Genomic DNA, 6,446 nt, shown 5'->3' on the forward strand with positions numbered 1-6,446 from the left:
TATCATTCAATAGTTTTGACTATATGTACAATGTTGTACAATTATTGCCACTGATTTCAGAACATTTCCATCATCCCCAAAGGAAACCCCCTACCTGTTAACAGTCACTCTCTATGCCATCCCTACTCCCAGCACCTGGCAACCAGTAATCTACTCTCTGTCTCTATAGATATCGATTTGCCTATTATGGACATTTTATATAAATGGAATTACAGAAGATGTAGCTTTTTGTATCTCACTTATGGTAAGCATAATGTTTTTAAGGTTCATCTATATTATAGCATGCATCACTTCTTACTTTCTTTTTTTTTTTTTTTGCTGGATAATATTCCACTGTATGGATATACCACATTTTGCTTACCCATTCATCAGTTGATGGACATTTGGATTGTTTTCATTTTTGGTTATTATGAATAATACTGCTGCTATGAACATTATGTACAGGTTTCTATGTGAACATATGTTTTCAATTCTCTTGGGTGTTCTCTCTTTTTGTGATGTTCAAGTTGATTGGTGGGTTCAAGTATTATTGGTATTTTAAAGTTCCCCTCAATCTTTCACCCAGTGGTTTTAGAAATTCCCAATGATTGCTGATCCATATCTAAATCCATTATCTCATTAGAGGTTATAATTCTATCATTCTATTTGCATTTATTAGCCAGAATTTGTCTATAAAGAACAGATACTAAATCATAGTTGTAAAAAAAAAAAGAAAAGAAAGGATAAATACTTGACTGCTTTCTTTTGTTTATCAAATAATGATATTTTGCACTTTCCTGTATGGAACCCTAATAAATTCTGGGTCTCTATATGGTTAAAGTACTACATGGAATTGCAAATAAAGAATTATTATCTTGGATCATAATAAAAAAGTTATTTCAATCTCTACTTGGGGAATCCATTTAATGCCCCACAGCAATACTAATATTTCATAAAATTCCTCCTACCTTTCCTTTCTAATGGGTCTCTTTCCCTTCTCCCTTCCCCTTCCTAGTTCTTTATTATATAGATCAATTTAGCCTCTCAGCCCAAGTCCTTCCTTTCCCAGCCTCTCAGGCTCTACATCTCACTCTCTCTCTCTAACCAGCACCCCCTCACCCCCAGTCTGATTCTACATTACAAAAGATCCAGAAACTAGGCTGGCAAAGACCAAACTCTAAACTGGAAAGTAGGATTGTATTCTGAGCTGGAAACCTTTTGGGGGAGGGTAAGAGGAGAGAAGAGAGGGAGGGGCACTCACACTAACACATCTTATTTCCACCACTTGTACTTTCTGTAATGAACATGCATCACATATGGTGGGATACAAGATAAACAAATAAAAGGCTCTAAAAATAAAAGAGATGGCAGGGGAGGAAATGAGCACTATTCTTTTTCACTTTCCAGTTCCCCTTCCTCTCCAGACAGACTGACTGCTACATCCTTGACTTCTCCCAGGGAAAGTGAAGGGGAACCTCTCCTCTGACTCAGGATTCCGAGTGTGCGCCCCCCTCCCCCCCCCCCCCCCCACACACACACACAGGCCAGCCCGTGGGTGGGAGCAGTGGAGTCTGTTCCTGTCAGTGCAGAGGAGCCTGCCTGGCTGGAGAGGCTGCTGCTGGCTGTTGTCCCTGGTGAAATCGCTGGGCTCTCCATCCTCTTCCCCAGGGAGCGCCACCCTAGGTCTTCAGGAGACCTCCTGAGGGCTGTTTGATTTATACACTTTATTTATTTATTTATTTATTTATACACTTTTGCATCTCCAGGCAGGGGAGGGGAGTGAAGCTCTCTCAAGGTTTCCTCCTGTTGGAGTTTGCATTGGAGACAGCCACCGTCCCAAGATACAGGGCCCCCAGAAATACTGGGGTGGCAAGTCTGAATGAACAGGTGAACACTCCCAGCCAGGTTGCCACTTGTGTGGCGAGCCCCAGGGGAATGTCGGTGTGGGCAGAGTTTTGTGGTCTCAGCCTGTGTGAGGAGGAGCCCCGGAGGGGGTGGAGAAGACTTGGTGGCGGCCCAGCCAAGTGGTGAAGCTCTGTAGCCCCACGTACAAATCCTAGTCCCTCACGCTGCCACTTATACTGCTCGGTGATCACAGGCAACTTCCCCACTTCTCTGAGCCTCAGTTTTCACTTGGAGAAAATGGGCATCATGGTTTCAACTCATGGGTTTGTAGTGAGGATTAAATGAGATACTGTCTATAGCATGCCCAGCCCACTCCCATTAATTGGGAGACACAGTTATCGAGAAGCCCATAAACCTCTGTTTCTTTATCTCTAAAGCAGGCAAAACAGTAGGATCTGAGGGGATTAAATTAGATAATGAATGAAGTGTGATTGACACCTGTAAATATTAACCATTAATACTATTAACACCTCCCCTGTTTTGCGGGAGGTCACAACCTGATAGTTCCCTGCTCTTCGCTGCTTCCTCACCCTGTTCCAGTTGCCAGGACATGACTTTTCTCATCTTTTTAGACAGAAGACTCACAGAAAGAAGAATGATACCCAGAGCGCCGGCGGGTGTGACGTGGCTCCGTTAGAGGATTGTCCCTCCACACCGGAAGGTCTCGGGTTCCATTCCCAGTCAGGGCACATGCCTAGGTTTCGGGTTCAATCCCAGGTAGGGGTGTGTACGGGAGGCAACCTACTGATGTCTGTCTCTATATTGCTGTTTCTCTAACTCTAAACATCAATTAAAAAGAAAAAAAAAAGATACCCAGGAAAGAGCTCATGAGGCAAGGAGGAGGAGATCCAGAGGTCTCTCTGCCTCCTGAGACCTGCCTCTCCTTCCTTTGCGCAGCACTCAAACCCAGGGCTTTCCTCCTGGCATTTCTCCCGGGCCAAGCTCTGGCCCCAGGGTTCATTCAGTGACTTGTATAATTTCCAAAGGATCAGTATTAATCCTCTCCACCTACAAGATGAGTGGCAGCTCGAAGCCAAGTGCTTCCCAGCCAAGGCAAGAAATGGAAGTTTCCCTTTTTGCTGTGTCTCTCTCCCCCGCCCTCCCTTTTGCGGGGGAGCTGAATGTGTTCATTCTGGAGGGACCGAGGGAAGCCGGGACGGACTCTAACACAATTTTGCCTAGATGAAGCTGGCAGCTGGGAACCACTTTCCCTCGGCTTGCCCTCTGCTGGGGAAACTCCATGACAGAGACGAGGCAGCTGGCAGGGGGAGGCCTTCTGAGTTTGAGGACGCTGCTGCTGCTGCTGCTGCAGTGCCGAGCCGGGCCACACAGGACCCCACAGGACTGCGCTGCCACGGAGACTGAGGCTGATGCCCATTTGGTTGCTAGAGCTCCTAGAAGGCGATGGCGGAGGATTTCTTTCTCAGGGACACAGTAGCAAATACAAAGGAAGACACGATTTAGTAGAAGGAGTGTGAGGATTGGGAATCCGAAGACTTGGATTCTAGTCCTCAAGCCACCACTCCATGGCCACGTGATTTGGGGTCAGGTTGCCTAAGATCTTTGCCTAAATTTTAGTTTCCCCATTGGTAAAATGAGTGGTCTACTACCTCCCTCATAGGATGGTGGGAAGAACTAGTTGAAATAATGTATGGGAAACTGGGACAAGTGAGATGGTGAATAAATAGCCATTTATTCCACAGAGGAGCTAAGGAGAAAGGAAATCACTGGATTACAGAGGCTTTATGGGTTACCAGCTTCCATAGACGTAAGCACCAGCATTACGCCGTTTGTTGGGTGCCTGGTTTGAGTGAAGATGTGTGTTTACCATTCACCATGAGACCCACGAGAGACTCCCTAAATATCCTGGGTCCCAGGACTGGTTTCTCTGGGAGGATAAGGATCAACCCACAGGGCAGAAGGAACCTGTTCCTCAGAGATCCAATCAGCATCTCCTTTAAGCCCTTTCCTGGCCTCCATGAACCAGCCCATCTTCTGGGCCACCAGCACTGCATCCCCATCCTGGGGGAGGCCAGGATGACACAGCTACTTGTCTCCCTGTGATCTACAGTGGAGGGAAGGAGCTATGTCTCTGCTGGAACTGAAAACATCCTTGAGGGCTGCAACTTATACAAGGAAGGTTACCATGCCAACCACAGCCTCCTTGTCCAACAAGGATGAAAGAAAACAAGGCCGTGGGTGACATACATCTATTGTGTGTGTCCACAAATTTGCCTGGAACCTCTTAGGAGCGGCTAACTGCAGTTCACCAGGATGGAGCTGCCACGGAGAGGCAGGAAGATCCGGGTTGGATTTAAGTGGAACTCCCGGACCGGCAGAACTGATGAGGGCAGGGCAGGGCCAACACGGGAGGATTGGGAAATGCTTTTCTGAGACTGATACCCATCTCCTGTTGAAATGTGTGGGTGTGGTACTGCAGCAGGCGTGGGAGGGTATGGTGTCCTAGATATCAGGTTCTGACTGTGATGGGAACCTCAACTTCCTCCGGGTTCTTTTTGCCCTTATCAGACATTCCAGGTCACCTAAGCTCTGAGGCAGGTAGAGAAGAGCAGCAGGGAGGGAGGGCAGGTCATTGGGATGGAGAAAGGGGAGCATCAGGGCCAACACCTGCCCTGGTTAAGGCACCAGATCTCGGCGATGAGGTCCCATAGGTGCCAAAGAAGGGACCGTCTTCGCCAAGGGACAGGTTTCCAGGAAGAATGGCCAATCAAGTACTCAAGCCTCTCATCTCTCCTTCTTCCCACACCCACTTGGGAAAGTGCACAGGAACTGACATTAATTAAGCACCTACTCCAGGTCAGGCACGTGCACACATTTGATTTGATTTGATTTGATTATCACAACAACGCTGCACGTCAGGAATTATTACCCCCCCCTCCCCCGTTTACTGCCCAGGAAAGTGAGATTCAGAGAAGGAAAGTACCTTTCTCAGCATCAACCACTGGTAAGGGGAGAAGCTGGGATTGGAGCTCCCTCTGTCTAAACGCCACAGCCCGGAAAGGAAAACTCTAGATTTTACGGTTGCCCTATTTTCTTCTGGAAATATCTCTTCTGAATCCGTCAGCTCCCATAGAAGCCATTCATTCAAGCTCCCCAGCCCTGCATTCAGCCGGGGAGAGGCTAGAAGGACGCAAACAGCAGGTGACAGGGAACACTGCCCCCCCCCCCCCCCCCCCCCGTGATGGTGAGGTCGACCGGGATGTCCCTGCGGCCCTGCCCGCTCCAGGAGGTGCCTAAAGGGCATCCTCTCATTTCATCCCTGTAAGCCTCGGACCAGGAATCTGAGGCCCGGAGACCACAGTGCTTTCCCCAGGGTCTCGGAGCGAGTGCGCGGCGGAGCTGGGAACCCAACTCGTCTCGGTCGGGCGCCCAAGCCAGGCTGGACCCCGGACCCCGGACCCCGGACCCCGGACCCCGGACCCGCGCCGCGAGGGGCTCCGGCGCAGAGAAGACCGAGGGCGCAGGGGGGGTGGGGAGCAGGGGAGGTGGAGGCCGCCGGCCCAGCCCGGACCCGACCCGCAGCCGGGGCGGGAGGGCGGTGGGGGGGTGGGGGAGGCGCGTGGCGGCGGAAGCGGCCTCCATCCCGGGCGGGCTCCCCGCCCCCGGCCCGCCCCCGCCCGCCCCTCGCCATTTTTGGCGCTTCCTCCCGGGACCCTACAAGGCACTTCCTCCCGGCGCGAGGCCCATACATGGCGCTTCCTTTCCGGCGCGTCTGGCAGGCGGCCCGCGGGCGGCTGTGGGCGGGAGCCTGGCCCTCCGCGTCCGCCCGCGCCCGGGAGCCAGCGGCCGAGGAGCCGCTGCCAAGGAGGGGGCGGCCGGCGGGTTGGGAGCGCGGCCAGGGCCTGGCCGGGGTGAACGCGGGGCCGGCGGGCCTGGGAGTCCCCCGTGGGCACGGTGCCCTCCTGCACCCGCGGAGGCTCCGAGGTTCTCACCGCCCCCGCCCCCGCCCCCGCCCCATTTTGGGTCCCCTTCTCCCCAGCCCGGACGCAGCACACCTGGCTGGAGATCCTTCCGCAGCTCCAGCCCAGGGCCTGAAGCCCAAATCCCTGAGCTCGGCCCTCCCCCCGCGCCTTACTGCTCCTGCCCTCGCCTTTTAAAAGATGGTCTTCGGCATTTCTCCCTTCTCCCCTCCCGGCCGTTCCTTGACTGAAGCCGTCCCCTCTGTCTGGAATGCCCTTCCCACAGTCTGGGAGACCAGCTTCACCCTCTGCTGGGTTCAGACGCCTGGCCATCTGGAAGTCCTCCCCACCCCCGCTCCACAGGCCTGTTATGCGCTTCCACAGTATTATACAGACACCGTTTATTTATTGAGGCTGCGATTTGATCTTACTCTCTCTGGGTTCCCAGTGGCTAGCTCAGTGAGAGTTGTTCCTGTATCTGAGCAAGGGGAAAAGGGAAAGCTCCCTGTGTTCAGGCCAACCACAGGTCCTTTTCACCCTGCACAGGGGCCCCTAAGACCTTCTGCTAGTCTCCGTGTGGTCTGGAGGGTCATGAGCCACAGGAATGGTTTGACTCTGTAGGGAAAGTTGGGAGGGGTAGTG

The sequence above is a fragment of the Cnephaeus nilssonii genome (genome assembly GCF_951640355.1).
Source record: "Cnephaeus nilssonii genome assembly, chromosome: 5".
In the NCBI taxonomy this organism is placed as follows: Eukaryota; Metazoa; Chordata; class Mammalia; order Chiroptera; family Vespertilionidae; genus Cnephaeus; species Cnephaeus nilssonii.